We start from the raw sequence: 23,142 nt of genomic DNA, 5'->3' as shown, positions 1-23,142 counted from the left end.
TCTGAAGAAGGGCTGCTGATGGCCACACGTGCATAGGGCGGGAGGGGGCTGAGCCACTGCTCTGCTGGGGGCGCCGCCCCTGCCTGACTCCCTGTGGGCCTCCCACCGAGGCTGCAGGCAGGGAGCTGTGTGTTTGAACCAGTCTCTAAACCCGAGCACTGGGGCTGTGTGATCACAGGGCTGCAGTGAGAGATGACAGGGCAGCCCCACCCCGTGTCCTCAGCACGGCGGGTGGCACGTCTGTCCTCCCCCAGCTCAGCTGGGGGAAGATGGGGTGTGATGCCCACATCTCTGCTGCATCAGCAGTCATCATCCGCGGTCGTCTGGAATCAAGTCCTGCGACAGGCAGGGTGTGCATCAGTCAGCTGCTGCTGCGTAACGAACTGCCCAGCTCAAGGTAAAGCAAGGCATGGCTCCGCTGGGTGCTTCTGCTGATCTGCGCTGACCTTGCCGTGGCCTGTGGGCACCTGGCCAGTCACCGGAGGTTGACTAGGACAGTCTCCGGGCCCATCTGGGAGCTGCCTGTCAGCTGGGGAGTGGGCAGTGGAGTGTCTGAGCCACACGTCTCATCAGTAGCAGATCACGGCAGCCAAGCGGGCAGAGAGAGAGCACAGTACTCGAGGCTTCTCTTCCATTTTTCCGTTTAACAGTCTTATTGAGTTATATTTTATAAACTATAAAATTCACTTGTTTTCAGTGTCACAATTCAGTTTTTTAAAAATAAATTTGGAATTATGCTGTGAGCTCCACAGGGTCACTGCAGAACGTCTTCACCACCCACAGAGCAACCTCAGGGCCAGCCCCTGGCGGCCACTGATGCGCTTCCTGTGTCCTCAGATTTATCTTTTCTGGACCTTTCATATTAATAGAATCACACCGTCTGAGATCTTCTCTCATTTAGCATGATGTCATCTTATACCATGCGTCAGAACTTGGTTCTTTCTTAGCGCCAGCTGATGCTCCCTGCAAGGATCCAGCCGATGCTCCCTGCAAGGATCCAGCCGATGCTCCCTGCAAGGATCCAGCCTGTCTTGTTTCCCAGTGCCAGTTGATAGGCATTTGGGCTGTTTCCAGTCCTGGTCTGTAGAATGAAGCTGCCGTGAATATTCATGCACAAGTGTCCGTGTGGGCATATGTTTCCATTTCTCTTGGGTAGATGAGAGGAGTGGAATTGCTGGGCCATATGGTAAATTTATGTTTAACATTTTAAGAAACAGCTGAGCTGCTTTTCAAATGGTGGCACCTGTCACATTTCTACTGTTAATATACGAAGGTTCCAGTTTCTCCCTGGAGGAGGAAATGGCAACCCACTCCAGTATTCTTGCCTGGGAAATCCCACAGACAGAGGATCCTGAGGGGCTGCAGTCCACGGGGTCGTGAAAGAGCTGGACACGACTTAGCAACTAAACAACAACCATTTTCTCCAAACTTCTCCATCCCCGGAACTATCATCAAAAGAGCAACTGTTCTTTTGATGATGGCTATCCTCGTGTGTCTTACTGTGGTTTTAATTTGTATTTCTCTACTTACTAATGTTGCCAGGTGCTTCTTCAAGTTCTTACAGGCATCTGTGTCCTTTGGTCAACTATCTGAAACTGTTGGTCACTTAAAACTTGGATTATTTGTCGTACTCTTGAGTGGTAAGACACATTCCGGATACAAGTCCTCGATCAAGGATGTGACGTCCTCGATCAAGGATGTGACATGTACCTCCTCCCGTTCTGGGATTGGCATCCCTGTTGGAAACCAATTGGCTATAAATGTTCTGGATTATTCTGGGACTCTCAGTTCTACTCCATTGGTTTGGATGTCTGTTTTTTTGCTCATATGGTACTATCTTGATTACGACAGCTTTGGAGTAAGTTTTGAAGTCAGGAAATGTTGAGTCCTCCAACTTTGTTCTTTTTTAGACTATTTTGGCTCTTCCGGGGACTCTACATTTACGTGCGAATTTTAAGATCAGTGTACCAATTTCTGCAAAAACTAAGGAGCCAGCTGGGATTTTGATAGGGGTTGCCATGGGTCCGTGGATGAACTCAGGGACGGTGGCCATCACAGAGGTGCTGAGTTGTTCAGTCCGTGAACGGTGGTATCTCCTCATTTAGAGCCTCCATCTCTTCCAGCAGTGTTTGTAATCTTTAACGTGTAAGTTTCCCCCTTGCCCAAGTTGTCTCAAGGGCAAGGCATGGAATTAGCATGTGGCGCTTCATGTGGGACCCAGGAAGCCCTGAGGTCCAGCCCCTGGATTCCGGAAGTGGGAGATGGACTCCACTGGGGGTGGGAAGACTTGCCAAGCTGCGCTGTCAGGAGCCTGGATGCCCTCAGTGGTGTTGGAACCAAGGGTGGGCTGGCTGCTTATACCTGCCCAGGGGGCGGGTGGGGGGTGGTTAGCCATGGTCAGTGAGAGCTTGGGCTTTATTTCTTTGCTTATGATGTGGTCAGCTTCTACAATAGTTCTAAAACACTTGTCAAAGCCTCAGCATTGACTTAGTTCAAAGCCAGGCTGAGTTCAGCGCCTTTGCAGGGGTTTTCTGTGACGGTCAGCATTGCCGCAGAGGATAGGGTGGGGTCATGAGGTGGGCTCAAACACATCTGATGGCCCTGAGTGCCCATCCTAGGCCGGCTGGTCCTAGGAAGAGCCCCTCCCCTGCCTGCACAGGCTGGTCTCTTCTTCTGCTTGGAAGGCGTGGACTTCAGAGACCACCTTGCCCTCAGCTCCTGAGAGGTGATCTCTAGGCCTCTCAGGTGTCCTGCCTGGTAAAAGGGTCTCTAGTGTCTGGTGGCCTATAGGTCAATGTGATGTAGAGTGGGCCACGGGTCAGCCTCCCCCCAAGAGAGGTGGTCGGGTGTGACGCTCCAGTGAGGACCCTGGACCCCAAATGGCAACACCCCACAGGAAGGTCACACATTAGGACTCCAGGGTGGGACGACATCTGGAGGCTGGTGCCCAGGCCTCCAGAGCCCTGCCCAGGCCCTCCCACCTTGAGACTTTCGTCTGTGCCCTGTCGGGGTCGGGACCACAGCTGGGAAGTGAGTTCTGGTGAATACTCACATGGAAGCTGGTCTTGGGGACCCCGGGCTCCCGGCTGGGGTTGGCAGTGCAGGGTCTTGTGGACTGTGCTCCTGCCGTCGTGACTGCCTCAGGAGGACCTCTCCTGGGCGGTGGTTTGCAAAGGTGGGGAGCCACTACCTCTTCACAGCCCCGGCTCCCTGTCTGCCAGACCCGGGACTGGACTCAGAGCCCGGCGCTCGGGGACGGCTGCCCAGGGTGGTCGTTGAGAAGGAAGACACATGCCGGTCAGTCACATGGGTCAACGGCAGGCTCCTGGTCAGAGGCTCCCACCGGGTGAGGCGGATCTGTGTGGTGATGAGACAGAAGCTGGAGCCCCTGGCAGCCAGCATGGTGCCAGAGCATCTCTGTGCGGATGAGAGACGCCAGCGGGGAGTGGACGTAGAGTGAAGACCCGCCTTGGCCTCTCCTGTACCCGGAGCCTCGTGGGCACCTTTCCAGGCTGGACTCAGTCCCCTGCCCCGGGCGAGGTGTGGCCCAGAGCCCACTGTTCGCAAATGCTTCATGGCGTTCTCTGTACTCCAGGCCTCGCCACTTCACAGAAGTAACTCCTGTGGCCCCGGGCCCAGCTCATGGGAGGGCTGAGCTGAGGATGCAGTTTTTGCTCCTGGAGGTGCCAGGAGGTTCAGAAGTGCCCAAGGGCCTATGGCCATTGAGGCACTGACCAGGTGTCCCAAGCCCCCGGGCCCGCCTTCTGCACCCGAAGGACACCCTAGAGCAGGCGGTGCCCCAGGGACACCGTGCTGTGCCGGCGAGGACCCCGCTCCCCTCTGCCTTCCCTCCGACCCTCCGGAGGGGCAGACCCTCAGGCTCAGCTTTGGGAGGCACCGCAGCCCCAGCACCTCCCAGACGCATTGGGTGCCACTGCCCTGCCCCCGAGGGTTCAGCACCTCCCCATCCTCTCTCACCCCGTCCCTCCCGGCTTTTCAACTTCGCCACGCACTTTATTATCGTTTTTAACGTCCAACGCCTCTCTGTGTTAGGGATGTGGACAGAGCCCCACGCCACTTGCTTAGGAGGAAGCAGCCTCTGGTTGTCATCCTAGAGTTCACGCTAGTCCTGATGTGGGCAGCATCCCGGGTGGGAGCGCGTTGATGGCACCCCAGCGACCGGGGCCCTTGTGCCGCCATGGGAACCGGCTGCACACAGGCGCCCCCGGGGGTGGTGTGTCGCCGGGGGAGGGGTGCACCCGTGTCAAAAGGAAACATGCCTGAGGGGATGGGGGCTGAGCTGCCATGGAAAGCGTCCCGGCCGTGTGAGCAGGTGGGGTGCCACGAAGAACAGAAATACGTGACCTTGTTTGTACCCTGAGCTGGAGAAGCAGCTTGGACCAGCTACGTTTGCCTATGGTATCTTCTGCTCCGAGATATTTTTAATTTTTACATGGTTATATCTGTCAGTTTTTCCATTATGTAGGTTGCAAGTTGGGTGTTTTTATTCCCAGTTTGGGGGCAACTGTGGTCTCTTCTGCCAAATAGGACCTTTAAACCACGTGGTCCAACCTGTCCACTGTCAGAGAGCTGTGTTGCAGAAAGTCTTTCCCAGTTTGTGCTTCTTGTGCTGATCAGACTTTTTTTTTATTAATTAATTTTTTATTGAAGGATAACTGCTTTACATAATTCTGTTGTTTTCTGTCAACCCTCAACACGAATCAGCAGTAGGTATACATATATCCCCTCCCTTTTGAACTCCCTCCCATCTCCCGCCCCATCCCACCCCTCTAGGCTCAGACAGAGCCCCTGTTTGAGTTTCCTGAGCCACACAGCAAATGATCAGACGTTTGAAATTCACGTGTAGTTGAGTCTTGTCAGTGTTTCTCTTTGTGACTTCTGAGTTTGGGGGGCTTGGGGAGTCCTGCCAATAATGTCCTTCTTTTCCTCCGAAGTTTGAACTGAATGTGACAAGTCAACCTGGTAGAAATGACATTGTGGGTTCATTCTGGTCGAGGCTGGACAAGCATGTGGGTCAGATAAGAGGCCCCAGTGGGCTCCTTGGAACCTCCTGTGACTGCCCCCTGGGAGGGAGCTGGGGGAGGAGCCAGGTGACCTGCGGCTGCTATTTCCATCTGTCTGCTGGCGAGCCCAGCCGGACCGCCAGCAGGACGTCCTGCCACAGGCCACCGTCCTCAGTGAGGTCCGGGACGAATGTGGGGCCACGTGTTCTGGTTCCCTCAGCCTCTCAGCCACAGCAGGGGCAGCGACCCCCTGAAAGGTGCGTGTGCAGCAGACCGCCCTGGAGCGCGGCTTCTCAGAACCGCAGCTGCTCCAGTGCTCAGGGTCAGCGGCAGGCTGGGCGGCGGGACCAGCCGGGCACCTCTTCTGCGGGTCTGGGCGGGGCTGCCTGGCCTCCTCGGGCACCTAACCCGGCCTGCAGATGCTTCCTTCTGGTCAGAGCTAGTTGCAACCTGGGCTCCCATCAGCGAGACACAGGTCATATGCCCCTCCGTCCTGCAGAAGCCTCGGAGGGCCTGTGGTCAACCTGGACTCCTGCTTGTTTTCCATAGCCGAATCCTGTCTCCCACCATGAGGGCACCCACGGTTGCTGCAGACCACAGGCCTACCAGGGGGACATCTCAGATAGTTCACACGCCCTACCAGGTTGGAGGCTGTGAGGATCCAGTGAAGGGACCGTGGGACATTTGGAGCCATGGTAACTGGAGAAATATCAACAACCTCAGATATGCAGGTGATACCACTCTGATGGCCAAAAGTGAAGAGGAACTAAAGAGCCTTTTGATGAGGGTGAAAGAGGAGAGTGAAAAAGCTGCCTTAAAACTCAACATTCAAAAAACTAAGGTCATGGTCCCATCACTTCATGGCAAATAAAAAGAGAAAAAATAGAAACAGTGACTGATTTTATTTTCCTGAGCTCCAAAATCACTTCAGACAGTAACTGCAGCCATGAAATTAAAAGATGCCTGCTTCTTGGAAGAAAAGCTATGAAAAACCTAGACAGCATATTAAAAAGCAAAGACATCACTTTGCTGACAAAGGTTGATATAGTCAAAGCTATGGTTTTTCCAGTAGTCATGTACAAATGTTTGATTTGGACCGTGAAGAAGATTGAGTGCCAAAGAATTGATGCTTTTGAGCTGTGGTGTTGGAGAAGACTCTTGAGAGACACTTGGACAGCAAGGAAATCAAACCAGTCAATCCTAAAGGAAATCAACCAATCAATATTCCTGAATATTCATTGGAAGGACTGATGCTGAAGCTGAAGCCCCAATACTTTGGCCACCTGATGCAAAGAACCGACTCATTAGAAAAGACCCTGATTATGGGAAAGACTGAAGGCAGGAGGAGAAGGGGACGACAGAGGAAGAGATGGTTGGATGGCATCACTGACTCAGTGGACATGAATCTGAGCAAGCTCTGGGAGATGGTGAAGGACAGGGAAGCCTGGTGTGCTGCAGTCCACAGGGTCACAAAGAGTCGGACACGACTGAGCGACTGAGCAGCAACAGCACGTGGGACACTGTGGTAAAACAGTTACTTGCACAAGCAGTGATGGGGTGGAAGCGGCGGGTACAGCCCAGGACAGTGGGTGGGGCCACTGGAGGAACTGCACCAGTGCCTAAGGAAATAAAGTGACATGATCAGGGGGGTTGAATCCTGAGCTCAAGGCAGGTCAGAGAGCAAGAGTGTTCCTTCCATCACGGAAAGGGTCTCTGCTCCCCCAAGTCTGCAGAGCGGATGTGCTCCCAAGGTGGCCCAGCAAGATCCAGAGGGTTCAGAATCCCAAGACAGACTGAGCTGACCTCCCTCCGCAGGTGCCCGTGAATGGCAGGACTCTGATGGGGACAGAGTTGGACGCCGGATTTGGGGCAGATCTAGATGCCAGAATCCCACAGTAGCCAGTGACCGCACTGAGCGGGCGAGGCCCCTCCCCCTCCCGTGGGTCCAGTCCTGCTTCCTCTGCAGGCCCAGCAGTGGCCTCTTCTGATGTGGTTACTTTGCAAGCAGGTGCCGATTTCCACCGTGCTCCACTTCCACCGCCCCTCACCGCCCCAAACCTACAATTAGAGTCAGATCCCAGCATGTCCAAGGAGGTTAAGCACAAGCCTAATTTGGGAAAAGAGGGTTTGCACATCAAAAGGTCTGCCAGATTCATCATTTATACTGTCAGGAGCCTGGGGGGTGTGTGGGCTGGTGTCTGCAAGTCCTAGGGAGGGAGGGAAGAGCATATTGTGGGTTGGATTAAATCTTCCAAGATGTGTGCAGTTACAAGGGATTCGGGATTTGATATTTTCAGCGCTCTCTTCATGGATCATAGCCTTGTTGAGGCAAAGAGGCTTGCGTAACTCAGTGTAGCTATGAGCCCTGCCATGCAGGGTCACCCATAGTCACAGTGGAGAGTTCTGATAAAACATGGTCCACTGGAGGAGGGGATGGCAAATCATTCTGGTATCCCTGCCTGGAGAACCCCATGAACATTATGAAAAGGCAAAAAGATAGGTCACTGAAAGATGGACCCCCAGGGCAGTAGGTGCCCAAAATGCTACAGGAGAAGAGCAGAGAAATAGCCCCAGAAGGAATGAAGAGGCTGGGCCAAGCAGAAACGACACTCAGTTGTGGGTGTGTCTGGTAGTGAAACTTAAAGTCTGATGCTGTGAATAACAATATTGCACAGGAACCTGGAATGTTATGTCTAGGAATCAAGATAAACTGGACGTGGTCAAGCAGGAGATGGCAAGAGTGAACACTGACAGGAATCAGTGAACTAATATGGACTGGAATGGGTGAATTTAATTCAGAAGACCATTATATCCACTACTGTGGGCAAGAATCCCTTAGAAGAAATGGAGTAGCCCTCATAGTCAACAAAAGAGTCCAAAATGCAGTACTTGAGTGCAATCTCAAAAACGAAAGAATGATCTCTGTTCGTTTCCAAGGCAAACCATTCAATATCACAGTGATCCAAGTCTACTCCCCTAACAGTAATGCTGAAGAAGCTGAAGTTGAACAGTTTTATGAAGACGTTCAATACTTTCTAGAACTAACACCCAAAAAAGATGTCCCTTTCATTACAGGGGACTGGAAAGCAAAAGTAGGAAGTCAAGAGTTACCTGGAGTAACAGGCAAGTTTGGCCTTGGAGTACAGACTGAAGCAGGGCAAATCCTAACAGTTTTGCCAAGAGAGCACACTGGTCATAGCAAACACCCTTTTACAGCAACAGAAGAGACGACTCTACACATGGACATCACTAATGATCAAAATCGAAATCAGATTGATTATTGTTTGCAGCCAAACATGGAGAAGCTCTATACAGTCAGCGAAAACAAGACCTAGAGCTGACTGTGGTTCAGATCATGAACCCCTTACTGCAAAATTCAGACTGAAATTGAAGAAAGTAAGGAAAATCACTAGACCACTCAGGTATGACCTAAATCAAATCCCTTATCATTATATAGTGGAAGTGATGAATAGAGTCAAGGGATTGGATCTGGTGGACAGAGGGCCTGAAGAACTATGGAAAGAGGTTTGTAACACTGTACAGGAGTCAGTGACAAAAAACATCCCAAAGAAAAAGAAATGCTAGAAGGCAAAGTGGTTGTCTGAGGAGCCTTTACAAACAGCTAAGGAAAGAAGAGCATTGAAAAGCCAGGGAGAAATGGATATACCCAACTGAATGCAGAGTTCCAGAGAACAGCAGGGAGAGAGAAGGCCTTCTTCAGTGATCAGTGCAAAGTAGAGGAAAACAACAGAATGGGAAAGACTAGTGATCTCTTCAAGAAAATTGATGATATCAAGGGAACGTTTCATGCAAGGATAGGCACTATAAAGGACAGAAAGTGTATGGACCTAACAGAAGCAGAAGATATTAAGAGGTGGCAAGAGTACACAGCAGAGCTTTCGGCTCAGAGGAGGCAAAGTACAACTTTCTCTGTCATCCCGAATCCGGGTTCTTCTGACACCAGCCGCCTCCACCATGCCACCTAAGTTCGACCCCAATGAGATCAAAGTCGTATACCTGAGGTGCACTAGTGGGGAAGTTGGTGCCACGTCTGCCCTAATCCCCAAGATTGGCCCCCCTGGGTTTGTCTCCAAAAAAGGTAGGTGATAACATCACCAGGGCAACTGGTAATTGGAAAAGTCTGAGGATTACAGTGAAACTGATCAGAACAGACAGGCCTGGATTGAGGTAGTATCTTCTGCTTCTGCCCTGATCATCAAAGTGCTCAAGGAACCACCAAGAGATAGAAAGAAGCAGAAAAACATTAAGCACAGTGGAAACATCACTTTTGATGAGATTGTCGACATTGCCTGGCAGGTGCAGCATCTATCTCTAGCTAGAGAACGCTCTAGCCCAGAGAACTCGCTGGAACCATTAAAAAGATCCCAGGAAGTGCCCCATCTGTGGCTGCAATGTGGGGGGCCGCCACCCTCGTGGCGTCATAGACGCCGTCGACAGCGCTGCGGTGGGGTGACCAGCTAGTTAAGAGCTGCAAAAGGAAAAGAAAAATAAAGGATTATTTGACAGCCCCCCCCCCCCAAAAAGGAATACACAGAAGAACTATACAAAAAATATCTTAATGAATAACCACAATGGTGTGTTATTCTGGGTGTCTGACACCTAGAGCCAGACGTCCTGAAGTATGAAGTCAAGTGGGCCTTAGGAAAGAAAGTGAAAGTGAAGTCGCTCAGTCGTGTCCAACTCTTTATGACCCCGTGGACTGTAGCCCACCAGGCTCCTCCATCCATGGATTCTCTGGGCAAGAATACTGGAGTGGGTTGCCATTTCCTTCTCCAGGGGATCTTCCCGACCAAGGGATCGAACCCAGGTCTCCCACATTCCAGGCAGACGCTTTAACCTCTGAGCCACGAGGGAAACCATAGGAAGTATCACTACAAACGATGCTCGCGGAAGTGACCGAATTCCAGCTGAGCTATTTCAAATCCTAAAAGATGGTGCTCTTAAAGTGCTGCACTCAATATGCCAGCAAACTTGACAAACTCAGCAGTGGCCACAGGACTGGAAAAGGTCAGCTTTCATTCCAATCCCAAAGACGGGCAAAGCAAAGAAAGCAAGGTCCAGGAAGGGGTCCAGGAAGGACAGGGAAGCCTGGCGTGCTACAGTCCACGGGGTCACAAAGAGTTGGACACGACTTAGCAATTAGACAACAACAGCGGTTTTTCAATTCAAGAAGCTGGAAGCGTCCCTCACTTTTCTCTTGGTTGGTTGACTGAGTCTGGGGCTCAGTGGTCGCCCAGCAGTGGAGGTTGAAATGCTGGAAAGGCTGCGGTAGGATTCCAAAATAAGAACCAAGAACTTCTCGTCTCCTGACCATGGTCCCAGGAAGACCCGCCCCCATCACCACAGGCCCGAGGGATACAGAGGAGGAACGTGCTGGCGTCCTGGGACCGGGGACCACCCAGGGGCTGTCGTCTTTGTGGGGAGGAGACAGGAGGATGCTGCTGTGGAAACGTGTGCCTTGACTGCAGGGAGGCTGACGGGCCAACTTTTCTAGAGGCTCAGGGTGAAGAAACAGGAAAAATAAACGGATCTGGAAACCAGAAGATGGTTAGGACGAAAGAATAACTCCAAGAGCTAATTTTGGAGGGACAAAAAATCACGAAAAATAGAGAGATAATTGGAAAACCAAATCAAGAAGGGAGAAATTTTAAATATACAGAAGAACGGAGACATGGGTTCAATCGCTGGTCCAGGAAGATCCCACGTGCCGCGGAGCAACGAAGCCGGTGAGCTACAACTCCCGAGCCTGTGCTCTGGAGCCCGTGCTCCAAAACGAGGGGGCAGCCTCTCTTCTCACAGCTAGAGGAAAGCCACGCAGCAATGAAGACCCAGCACAGCCATAAGGAAATAAAGAAATATAAATTTTAAAAATAATATATTTTTTTAAAAGCCAATACTATACTGTATTCCAAGATATAGGAAACTGATGAATTTTTCCCATTTAAAAATATTCCTTCAATAATATGGATATCAAAACTCTAAAAATATAGCACAATAGTATAAAATTACAGACTGAGCTCATTAATATCGAGGTTAAAATATTAATATTAGTTTACAGAATCAGAAAGCACATGAAAAGGCTCTAAAGCCAAGTGAGGTTTGCTTGTGGATGATTTGTTAACAGAAAATGCTTAATACAATTCATCATATTAATAAAGCAGAAGAGAGACATTGTGGTCATTTCATAGAGGCATTTGATAGGATTTATCATAGGTTTTCTTTTGTTGAGGTAAAATTTCCATTCAGGCAGGTAGACAGGTCTTTAAAATATTTTAAAGAATCCTAAACCCGAGGGACTTCCCTAGAGGTCAGTGGTTAAGACTCAGCACGTCCACCCCAAGGGGGGGCGGGTTCGATCCCACCTGCCGAGCGGCAGGGCCCAAAGACAAAAACAAACCAACAAAACTCAGTGTTAAGCCTGCAGAAAGGTTCCGCCGTTCCTCCTGCGCCGTTCAGGAGTGACTTGCCAACCGCACACTTCGCCTTGTAGTTCCCACAAGGAAGGACGTTCTACAGCCAAAGCACAGGGCGGTCAGGAAACCCACACGGGTGTCCCTGCGTCTCATCCTCAGACCCCGCCCCCTCCATGCTTTGAGCGCTTCCCCATCCTCGGGCAAAGACGGTGTCCCAGGCCCATCTCACACTCTCCTGAGCTGACAGGAATCAGCCATTTCCAGAAGAATCCTTGGTTCCTTTCAGTGACAAAGGATGAGTCAGCGCACAGATCTGAAGCAAACGGTTCAGTGAGTTTTGACAAATGTATGTATCCTGTAACCAATGCTTACAATCAGGCTCTGGGGGATTTCCCTGGTGGTCCTGTGCCTAAGACTCCATGCTTCCCATGCAGGGGGCTCAGGTTCCTTCCCTGGAACTAGATCCCGCGTGCGGGCAGCTAAGAGTTCACATGCTGCAACTAAAGATCCTGCGTGTCTCAGAAAAATGGACGATCACAGGTGCTTCAACTAAGACCAGGCACAGTCAAATAAAGAAAGAGTTCTGAAAAAGGGACATCAGGCCTTTCAACCACCCGTAAAGTTACTCCGCCCCTTGAAGACTACGCCCACCTCCCAGGCACCCGCTGTTCTTATTTCTGTCATTTGCTTGTTCTTCATTTGAATAGAACGATAAAGCATACACATTTTTGTCTGGTATTTTTTTCCCATTTGATCTAATATATTGGAGATTCATCCAGGTTGCAGCATAGATCAGTTACTCGTTCTCCTTTGTGCCGAGGAGCATTTCCTGGTGTGACTCTGTCGCAATTTATCAGATCTCCTGTTGATCAGCAAATAGATTCTTTCCAGATTTTGGCTGCAGCGAACAAAGTTACGGTAATGATTCTTGTACAAGTTGCTTGAGGTCAGAGGTCTTCTTTTCTCTTGGAAAGGTATAAGAGTGGAATTGCTGGGTCCTGGGGTAGGTATGGCACCCCACTCCAGTACTCTTGCCTGGAAAACCCCATGGATGGAGGAGCCTGGTAGGCTGCGGTCCATGGGGTCGCGAAGAGTCTGACACGACTGAGCAACTTCGCTTTCACTTGTCACTTTCACGCACTGGAGAAGGAAATGGCAACCCACTCCAGTGTTCTTGCCTGGAGAATCCCAGGGACGGGGGAGCCTGGAGGGCTGCCGTCTATGGGGTCGCACAGAGTTGGACACGACTGAAGCGATTTAGCAGCAGCAGGGGTAGGTATAGAGCTGCAAAACTGTTTCACACAGTTGCACCATTTCACACTCTTGGGAGCCATGTGTGAGTGCTCTTTGCTCTGTAATCTCACCAGCAGTTGGTGTTTCCATGTAAGTTAAATGGGCATATAAGTGGTGTCTCACTGGGGTTTAAATCGCCATTTCCGTATCTTCGGCTTTCAGGTAAAGTTTGACTGTGAAGCGTCTAGATGTGGTTCTCTTGAGTTTGGGTACACTAAACTTTTTGCATCTGTACATTTATGTTTTGTACCAAATTTAGGGAATTTTCAGCCGTTATTTCTTCAAAAATTTTTTTCTGCCCCATTTGTCTTTCCTCCTCACGTAGAACCCTAATTACACATGTATTCAACCTCTTGATATTGTCCCCATGATCATTTCCTTAGTTTCTGATGATTTATTGACCTGTCTATACATATATAATTGTCTTCTGTCTTTGGGTTTAGCTTTTCTTTGTGCTCATCGAGCCTCTTCTGCAGTATCCATTCTTGTTGTTCAGTCGCTCAGTCGTGTCTGACTCTGCGACCTCATGGACTGCGGCATGACAGGCTTCCCTGTCCTTCACCATCTCCTGGAGTCTGCTCAAGCAATATCCATTCTGCTGGTCAGCATATCCAGTGATTTTTTTTTCATTTCAGACATTGTCCTACGGTTAGAAATTGCATTCAGTCCTTTTTGTGTGTGTGTGTGTGTGTTTTTCTTTGTGTGTGTGTGTGTGCGTTTTTCTTTGTGTGTGTGTGTGTGCGTTTTTCTTTGTGTGTGTGTGTGTGCGTTTTTCTTTTTATCAGTGCTGTCTTTATAGTTTTCATTTCTCAGTTTAGATTTTCCTTTTGTTTCCTTATGCATTCATTTGCACCTTTAAATCTTTGGGCATATTTATAATGACTGTTTTGTCAATGTTCTGCTCTGCAAAATTTGGTCACCTGAGGATCTGGTTCTAGGGACTTCCAGCCCCTTAGTTATGGGTCATGTTTTCAAGCTTCCTCTCATATCTAGTCATTGTTTGTTATATGTAGACATTGTGAGTGTTGTACGAAAAAGAGTATCAACGATGTCTTCTTTTAAAAGATATTGCTTTGTTCTGGAATGCTGCTAAAATCCTAGCAGGTCGTGAGGTCGTGTCTGGCTGGTGGGAGGCTGTGGAAGGCTGGATCTATTTCAGGCTTGTTCTTAGCCCTAGGTTTGGCTTTTATTCTGGAATGTGGTTTGTATTCCTAAAGCATGGCCTTTCTGGGGTTTTGCTTGGTCACCCGAGGTGCCCACTGAGGCTTCCCCGCTTGAGCTGGGTGGGAACTGCAGCGTCGCGCAGCTCTGCCCCTGCCTGGCTTCTCGGTCTCCGCCCACAGTAGCCCCTTCTGCCGGGCTTTGCTGAAGACCTCCCTGCACGCATGCAGCCTGGCCCAGCCGGGGTCTGACGGGAGCCCCCATGCAGGTTTACTGTGGTTTATGACTTGTAGTAAGAAATGTACATTTAGTGTTTGTCCCTGTTGCTGACACAGCTCCTGAAGCTTTTGGAGCTTCCTGTGATTACAGCAGTCAGTGTGTCTTTTGTTATTTTAATGGACGACGTTGGGAGCCACTTAAGGATGGCCTCCGGTCGCCCGAGGAGCCAACCATGTGATTAGAGGGTCGGAACTGTCAGTCCCACTACCTGAAGTCTGAGGAGGGGAGAGAGGCTGAATCAGTGACCAATGGCCTGCGGTTTCACCAGTCACACCTGTGTAATGAAGCCTCCATAAGATCCCAGTGGACAGGGTTTGGGAAGCTTCCAGACTGGTGAACCAGATGCATACATTTGCTGCTGGGTGAGGCCCCAAACTCCACTGGGACAAAAGCTACTGTGTGTGGGACCTCGCCCTAGCATTTCTTCATCTGCCTTTTGATTGCATCTTTGAATATCCTTTGTAATAAACTGGTGATCTAGTAAGTAAACTGGTTTTCTGAGTTCTGTGAGCTGTCCTTGCATATTAATCGAGCTCAAGGTGGGGGGGTCCTTGGAACCTCCCGTCTATACAAAGTCGGATAGAAGCACAGGTGACAACCTGGACTTGAATTGGGGTCTGAAGTGGGGCAGTCTTGTGGGACCGAGACCTTAACCTGTGGCTCTGATGCTATGTCCAGGTCAATAATGTTGGAATTGAGTTGAATTGTTAGACCTCCCGGTGGCTGGTGTGGGAAACTCCGCCACGTGGGGATGGGTGTCAGACCCGTGCTTCTGCGCCCTCCTGACACACAGTTCCCTCCTGCTTGGCGCTGACCCCTGCCAGCTGCAGCCCCTCCAGCCCTCCAGAAACCCCTAACCCTCATCTCTGCCTCCTCGGCCAGTAAGACCTCTGCTTTGGCTTCAGCTCTCGCGACCTTGGAAGGGAAACCTGAGGTACAACCAGGGCAAACACGGGGCTCATTTCATGGCTCTCTTCCTCCTCTCGAGCGTTTCGGTCCTGCATCACCTGTTGCTCACAGTCGCCTCATACGTGTGCCTGATGTTATGGTTATTTATGGCAGGAGGTAAGTATAACTGGTTACGATGTCCTGCCTGCAACTGACACGCATTCTTTTTTGTTTTCCCTTTGGCTGCGCCACGCAGCACGTGGGATCTTAGTTCCCCGACCAGGGGCTGAACCTGAGCCTTCTGCGTCAGAAGCTCGGAGTCTTAACCACTGGACCACCAGGGAAGTCCCTCAACATGCATTCTTGGTCAAATTTTCTTGTATAAATGCCATAAATTTATACAAGCCCCCAAGCTATCCCCATGTCAAATGGGGGAGATACTAAAAGCATACCTATGAGAGTAAAAACTCAGGAAAGTTGTCTTCTGATATCACTGTAACTTAATATTTTTGCAACTAGAGAAGAGAAAAATGAGACATAACAATAGCAATGTTATTAGGAGGAATAGGAGGAATTCTTATTCAATAGTCAATAGGAGGAAATGTAGTAACAATAGGAGTAATGTAATGCCAGTTTTTTGCAGCTGATATGATTAAATCTCTGGAAAAACCCAAGTGCATCAACTTAAATTCTATCACAAACAGTATTTCGGGGCAGAAAGAACATGCTGTCATCATTGGCCTTCGTCTATGCGGAAAAGGGCTTCCCTGGTGGCTCAGACGGTAAAGAATCTGCCTCCAAAGCGGGAGACCTGGGTTCGATCCCTGGGTGGGGAAGATCCCCTGCAGGAGAGCATGGCAACGCCCTCCAGTATTCTTGCCTGGAGAATCCCCATGGACAGAGGATCCTGGCGGGCTACAGTCCATGGGGTCGAAAGAGTCAGACAAGACTGAACGACTAAGCACAGAGCATACAAAAAACAGCTTGTTAGCAAGAGATAAAAAAGAAAAGATCCCTTTGACCATCGCACCAGAAGCTGAAATACCCAGGAGTAAACCTAATGAGAAACACATAAGATCCAAAGGAAGAAAACAAAAATCCCACTGAGGGACCCAGACAAACTTGAATGGAGGCGGGGCAGGCCTTGTCCTGGGATCCGTAGATTCACAGTCATAAAGAGGACAATCTCTGCTCCTAGGAACCTGTCCTACAGAGTTGATGTCACTTGTGTGAAGATGAAGCATCTCACTTATGTGAGATGAAGCACATGCAGGGTTATCCGTTATAGCACTGCCTGCGATAGAAAAAGAAAGGCCACCGGGGCTGCTTAAATATACCGCGGCGTGTACGCAGCAGGGCGATGTCCCACCGCCAGCTCTCCAGGCCCAGGGGAAGGACCATCTCCAAGGTCGACGGCTGTGTGAAAGAATCAAGGTGCGGAGGCTGTGGCGCTGGCCGCCGTGAGACGCGCGTCTGGTTTGTACACCAGGGTGGCTCGGCTCTCAGGAAAATCAATCCTGACAGTGTGATGCCAGCAAGCAGGCATTTCTTTCTCTCTCAAGGCCCCGAGGAAGTGGTCTCCACCCTGGCTCGATGCCCAGCGCAGGCCTCCTCTGTCCACCCTGCTCTCTGGAGCAGGCTGGTTCCCCCTCAGCCTTGGTGGCTCGTAGTCAAAGACGGCCGCCTCGTCTCCGGCCCACACGGCGGTGCCCAAGTCAGGAAGAAAGGAGGCGGGGAAGAGGCAACGAGGGACCCACAGGTCCCACGTTCTCGGAAGAGCAAATGTTTGGACTTCTCTGACGGGCCAGTGGCTGAGACTCTGAGCTCCCGATCCAGGGGGCACGGGTTCAGTCCCCGATCAGCGAACTAGATCCCGCATGCTGCAAACAGAGTTTGTGAGAGGCAACTAGAGATCTCACGTGTCTCAACTAAAAGATCCCTCATGCTGCAACTACCTCTTTATTTAAAAAAGTGAACTATTTGTAAAAGAAAAGAAAAGCCGGTGTTTGTCTCAGCCTTCCTCTCAGCAGGCGTGGCTTGTAACTCGTGGGTCAGAACTGAGTTCATGGCTGCTCCTGGCTGCAAGGGAGGCAGGGAAATTATGTATTTAACCAACTGTGAGGCCCTGACAACAGAGAAAGGGGAAGGACGAAAGCCAAGGGAGAGGTGGCCTGCGTCACCTACCACACTGGCCATACCTAGAATGTCTTCAAAAGGACACACAAAAAATTGGAGATTCTAGTGGACTCTGGAAAGGAAATAGAATGTCTGGAAGGTGTGCGTGTAGAGGGAGGGGCTTTATTCTCCTCTGTGAATTTAATACTCTGTGTATTTACTACGTGCAAAATAAATAAATGAAATATAATTTTCAAAAGTCACCAATAACAAAAGTACAGCTTTAAAAATGCCATATTCAGAAACTTTTAAAAGTGTTTTAAAATAACATTTCTATTAAAGAGAAATTCATAAGGTTCAATTACAAAATACTTAGAATTTAACAGTAATGGAAGCTCTGCGTGTTAAAATTTGTGAGACACACTTAAAGCAGTATTAGTGTCAACTGTATGCCTTTGACTATTTTACCTGAAAATAAGAAAGACTGAAAAAATCAATTAAGTCAAGGATCTACAAAAATAGCACAGAGTGAGTCCAAAGAAATAAAGAAGGAAAGAAATAGTAAAAACATAAACCAAGAGAGAACAACAACAAAAAGTAGAAATGATGACAAAATCAAAGTTGTCTCTCTATTTAAAAAACAAATGTTTTGGTATTTCCCTAGTAACAATGGCTGTTTCTTGATGGAAGATCTAAGATGACAAGGGAGCTTTCTTCTTTGAACTTGTTCTGCATGGCTAAAATTAGGATAAGCACGTAATAACTTTATAATAAACGTAACCAAATTTCTTTCTTCAAAAAAAAAGAAAAAGAGAAAAAGGAAAACCCAAATGTTTCTTTCTACATTTATTTGGCTGCATCAGTTCTTGCTCGTTACACGCAGGAGCCTCGATCTTTGCTATGGTTTGCGGAATCTTCAGCTGCAACATGCAAACTCCTAGTTAGGTCACATAGGATCCAGTTCCCCCACCAGGGATAGAGCCCAGGACCCTGTGTTGGGAGCACAGAGTCCTAGCCCCTGGACCAGCAGGGAAGTCCCCAAGTTGACTCTCTAAATAGTTTATTTCAAGAGTGATTAAAGAGGGGGAGAAGAGGTATAAAAAGATATAAGACAAAGGGGGTAAAAACTCTTGCCATATTCTAAATGAAGGAGACTATTTTTTTAAAAGTATACACCAAGAAGTTTGGGTCTTCCCTGGTGGCTCAGCTGGTAAAGAATCTGCCTGCAATGCAGGAGACCTGGGTTCGATCCCTGGGTTGGGAAGATCCCCTGGAGAAGAAAAAGGCTACCCACTCCAGTATTCTGGCCTGGAGAATTCCATGGACTCCATGGGGTCACAAAGAGCTGGACATGACTGAGCGACTTTCACTTTCAAAAAGTTTGAAAATCTAGGTAAAATGCACAGATGCATAGAGAATTGAAAATACTGAAACCCAAACAAGGAGGAAGAGAAAACCACAGGAGATTAACAATTGTTTAAAAAATTAAAATAGTAACCGAACCTCTCTCCCAGTATATACACACACACACTGCCCAAACACACACACACACGCACACACTTCCCAAAGCTCCTAACCCAGCTGTTACCACAAACAGATCTAACAAACCTTCAGAGAACAGATAACCCATGTGATGTATAAGTTGTTCCAGAAAAAGAGAAATAGAGGAAAAGTGGTCCACCCCAGTTTATGAAGCTAGTACAGAGACTGGGGCTTCCCTGGTGGCTCAGTGGTAAAGAATCTGCCTGCCATGCAGGTGACATGGATTCGATCCCTGGGTGGAGAAGATCTCCTGGAGAAGGAAATGGCAACCCGCCCCAGTATTCTTGCCTGGAGACTCCCGTGGACAGAGGAGCCCGGCGGGTCACAAAGAGTTGGACTTGACTGAGCGATTAAACAACAATATAGGGATTTTTTAAAAAGCACAAGATAAGATAAGTAAATTCTAAACCAGTTTTATCTATGATCATGAATTTTTTAAATCTTAAAGTATTAGCTAACTAAAATCCAATCACAAGTTGCATTCACATAAGGTTTCTCTCAGTAATAGAAGAATAGTTCCAATCAGAGATTTTAACACAGCAATTTGCCAGGTTAAAGAAGAAAAGAACGATAATCATTACATTGATGCAGAGTAAAGCATTTGACAGTTTGATAAAAATTGACATGATTTAAAGAAAAAAAAAAAACAACTTAGGAAACAGAAGCTAAAGCGACTTTTCCCAACAGATAATGACTATTTCCCTCAAATCTGTGGCAAGTTTCACAGAGACAATTTGCGTGCATTCCCTTTGGGCTGGGAATAATATAAAAATGTTCATTCTCACAGCTTCTGTTCAATATTATTCTGGAAGCCCTGGCCAATGCAAAAGACAAGAGAAAGAAATCATTAGTTTAGGAATTATTAATAGATGAAGGCAGATGTATTGGTTTGGCCAAAAAGTTCGTTCAGGTTTTTCCATAACATCTTCAGAAAAATTCAAACAAACTTTTTGGCCAACTGAATATCATAATGTCTTTTCAAATAACATGTTAACATTCATTGAAATGCCAAAATAATCAAGGATTAACTATCAGAACTAATTAGAGTTTAACAGAGCTGCCCCAAACAAAAGTTAACAGTATTCCTTGAAGTCACTAAAAACTACATAGATGACGGAACAGATGTTATTTTAAAAAAAGAACAAATGTTCAGGAATTAATCTTGGAATCCACAAGTTCTTTTTTGGGGTGGGGGTGGGGGAAACCCTGGAATCACTTCCCAGCCCCAACAGAGAGCTGGAACCGCTGACACCTTTCTGCCTGCTTGTGGGGCCACGTTGATACACCCAGGCTGCCGGTTCTGGTGCCCAAATTTCTGCGGGTTTGGAGACCCGCAGGAGGCTCTGAGCAGTAGGGTGGGTCTCCACTCTGAAGGCATCGTGCCCACCCCCCAGCTGTGCTGGGCTCTGCAGCTTCTGGGACAGGACGCCCTGGCCTTCCCCCCCGCAGTTGGTCACAGGTCAGTGGGCCGTGTTGGTGTTCTCTGCTCGGCCCTCCATGGCCTGAGCTCCTAAGAGAGACATCGGGGTGGTGACCGGGCCTGCCTGGTTCTTCCCAGACCATCAGCCAGGAATGCCAGGGCGTGCCAGTGCATGCCCGTCCGCCGTCTGGCGCAGCCGAGCTGCTTCATGTTTGCGTGTGTGCACACGTGTGTGTTGGGGGTGGGGGCCTGGGCCTGGACCCTGATGAGATCTGGAGTCAGCTCCTCCCCAAGCCTGGAGCTTCCAGGGAGTGTTGGAGGGGGCGGGCCAGGGGATGTCCCCACTGCTCAGCCACGTGGACCCTGAGCTGGCTGTGTGACCCCGAGCCAGTCACCCAAACTCTGGGATGTAAGTCCAGCCAGGGGCGCTGGCCTTGGCTGGGGGTCTCCTCTGCAGACCCTTTAGTGAGGGCTTTCTCTGCCACAGTTGGAAACACGGGGCCTGAATGGGGCTCAGGGGTGAGATATGAAGAGGTGTGGGACCCTGGCAAGGCCAGAGAGGCTAGGACTGGGGGCAGGGAAGAGGTGGGGGCTGTGGGCAGAGCTTGCCAGGCCGTGTGAGCCTGGGGGGGGAGGGGCCGCAGCAGGACAGGGTCTGCAGAACTGGCCACATTTGAGGGCTTGCCTCTCTGAGCTTCTACAATTGGACCCCGACATCTTCACATCCTACCCCTGAGTGGTGAGCCCCCCCGCGTCCCTCAGCATGGGGGATGTGGGCGGAGGCAAACAGCTGGGCAGGGGCTGACCCGGGGCGTGGGTTTGTTGCTGTGAGCCACAGCAGACTGTACAGTAGGGATGGGCCCCTCCAGATGTGTGCTTGAGAGAGCAGCTGGGACCTGAGCCGGGGCAGGACGGGGGCAGGTGAGGGCGGACTGCCCGAGGGCGCTGGAGTGGACGGAGGCTTAGGAGCCTGGACTGAGGTGGAGGGACAGGAAGGGATGCCTCTCCCCAGGTTCCAGCCCGAGCAGCCAGGGGAGGGGTGTCTCTGAAGGAGGTGGGGGGGTCAGGGAGGGCCCCGAGGCCAGTAGGCACCCCTGCTGGTGCTCAGGAGTCTGGGCTGGGGGCTGAGGGCGGGGTCATCAGCGCGGGGGGTTCCTGACAGCCCCCGGGGGGCTCCTGGGCGAGGCGGGGTGGCGGGGAGGTTGTGGGTCGCGGCGGAAGCCCTGCGGGCACTGCCGGGAGCTGGGCAGCGGCACAACCACCAGGAGTCCTTACTTCTAGAAGCTTGTCTTCAAGATGCAAAGTGCAGCAGTGATGAATGGACAGTGGCGCTGCACACAGAGCCGTCTCTGGCCAGGAATCTGGAAACCACTTAGTTAATGTCCAACATTAGGGGGTTTATTAAATAAACGTTGGTCCAGCCCAACATGGATTGTTCTACAACTCTATATTGAGCTTTCAAGGTGTCTGCTGGCATGCTCTTTCCACAGTTTGCGTCTGATCACGTCGCTCCCCAGCTCCAGCGCGCCCCACGGCCCGCACTCCCTCAGGACGGTGCTGCAGCCCTGCCTCTTCCACCTGCGTTCACCCCTCTGCCCGGTGGACAGCGGTAGGCCTTTCTCGTGGGTCCACCTTCACTTCCTTGGGGCCCTCGCCTGCACTTCTCAGGACTCCCTTGGACTCTCCTGCCCTGAGGGCACTCCGGGCCCCTCCCTCCTCTCCCAGCTCAGGCTCTCCCTCAGCTCCTCCTCTGTCACCCCCTCCCTCTGGACCCCCTGGATGTGTTCCGTGTCCAGCTTGGGTGGGGAGAGTCAGGGCAGGTGGGCTGAGCACATGGGAGCAAGGAGAGACCCGGGCGCCTGGGGGAGGCAGGCTTGCAGCCCAGTCAGCCTCCAGCTGGTCTCCAAGGCCCAGCCATCCCTGGGCCCCGCTTACCCCAGGGCCCAGGGGCTCTGTCGAACTCCTCCGCACTGGCCCCTGGCAGCCCCTGCGCACCTCCCGGAGATCCCGTCCCCTCTCTGGTCCCTCGTGGTAGGTGTTTCCGCCCAGCGTGTGAAGTGAGTGAATGGAGGCGCGGAGGCGGGCCCGGAGGGGTGGACACCCCTCATCACGCTTCCCCGGCCCCGCGCCACCACCCAGGCCGCCCCCGCGAGTTGGGAGGCGCTGGGACAGGCAGGGGCTCAGCAGCGCCGGCCCCGCCAGCGGCCACCTGGCCCCATCGCCCCAGCCCGCCATCTCCTGGGACCAGGAGGTCCCACCCCCCACGTGCGCGGGGTCTGGGCCGGAGGTGGCCACGGCCTCGGGTCACGGCTGCCGGAGGGGGAATTCACCTCTTCCAGGGAAGGGGGGGGGGTGCCCTCCGACCTCCCGCTGGGGCGCCCGTACTTGCCAGGAATGCGTGCGAGGCCGGGGCGCTGGCCGAGGGCGAGCGCTGGAGCGCGACCTGCTGGGGACGCCGCACAAAGGCACTCCGCGCCACCGCTGCACCCCGTCGGGCCGGGCGCCGTGCGGCCCTGAGCCCCCGCAGGTGTGAGCGGAGATCCCGGCCTATCCGGAGATTCGCCCGCCGCCCTCCCGCGCGGGCCACGTGCGCGACGGTGGGCTGCTCGGCCGCCGTGCGGGGTGCGGGATGCGGCTGCGTGGAAGGCCGCGGGCTCTCCGTGAGCCGCGCCGCCACCCGTCTTTCCATCTCGGGTGGGGGTTGGCTCAAGAATGCATTCCTTCACCTACGGGCCCATGCCTGCCCCCTCCTCCAGGAAGCGTCCCTGGCCATTCTGGTCAGGTCGCAGGTGGCCTCCTGCTCAGCCCGAGCGCTGACCCTGAAGCCCCGCTCCTCTCCGTATCCCCAAGGACTCTCCAGTCTCTGGCAGTCCCGTGGCCGGGCAGGGGTCGGGGCGAGGCCTGACCCGGTGGGTGGGTGGGCACTGAGCAGATGGGCAGGAGAGCAGACTGAACGGGACCGGACCGCGCCCACGGTTTCCTGGGA

The 23,142-nt window shown here is 51.2% G+C and overlaps 1 pseudogene; it reads left to right on the top strand.

Moving 5' to 3' along the window:
* Nucleotides 1-8,875: 8,875 nt before the first annotated feature.
* On the top strand, nt 8,876-9,510 carry LOC129634075 (60S ribosomal protein L12-like; annotated as a pseudogene).
* Nucleotides 9,511-23,142: the final 13,632 nt, after the last annotated feature.

Source organism: Bubalus kerabau, chromosome 19, assembly GCF_029407905.1.
Source record: "Bubalus kerabau isolate K-KA32 ecotype Philippines breed swamp buffalo chromosome 19, PCC_UOA_SB_1v2, whole genome shotgun sequence".
Lineage (NCBI taxonomy): Eukaryota > Metazoa > Chordata > Mammalia > Artiodactyla > Bovidae > Bubalus > Bubalus kerabau.
The sequence above is the reverse complement of the archived record's forward strand: the minus strand, read 5'-3'. Positions and strand labels throughout refer to the sequence as shown.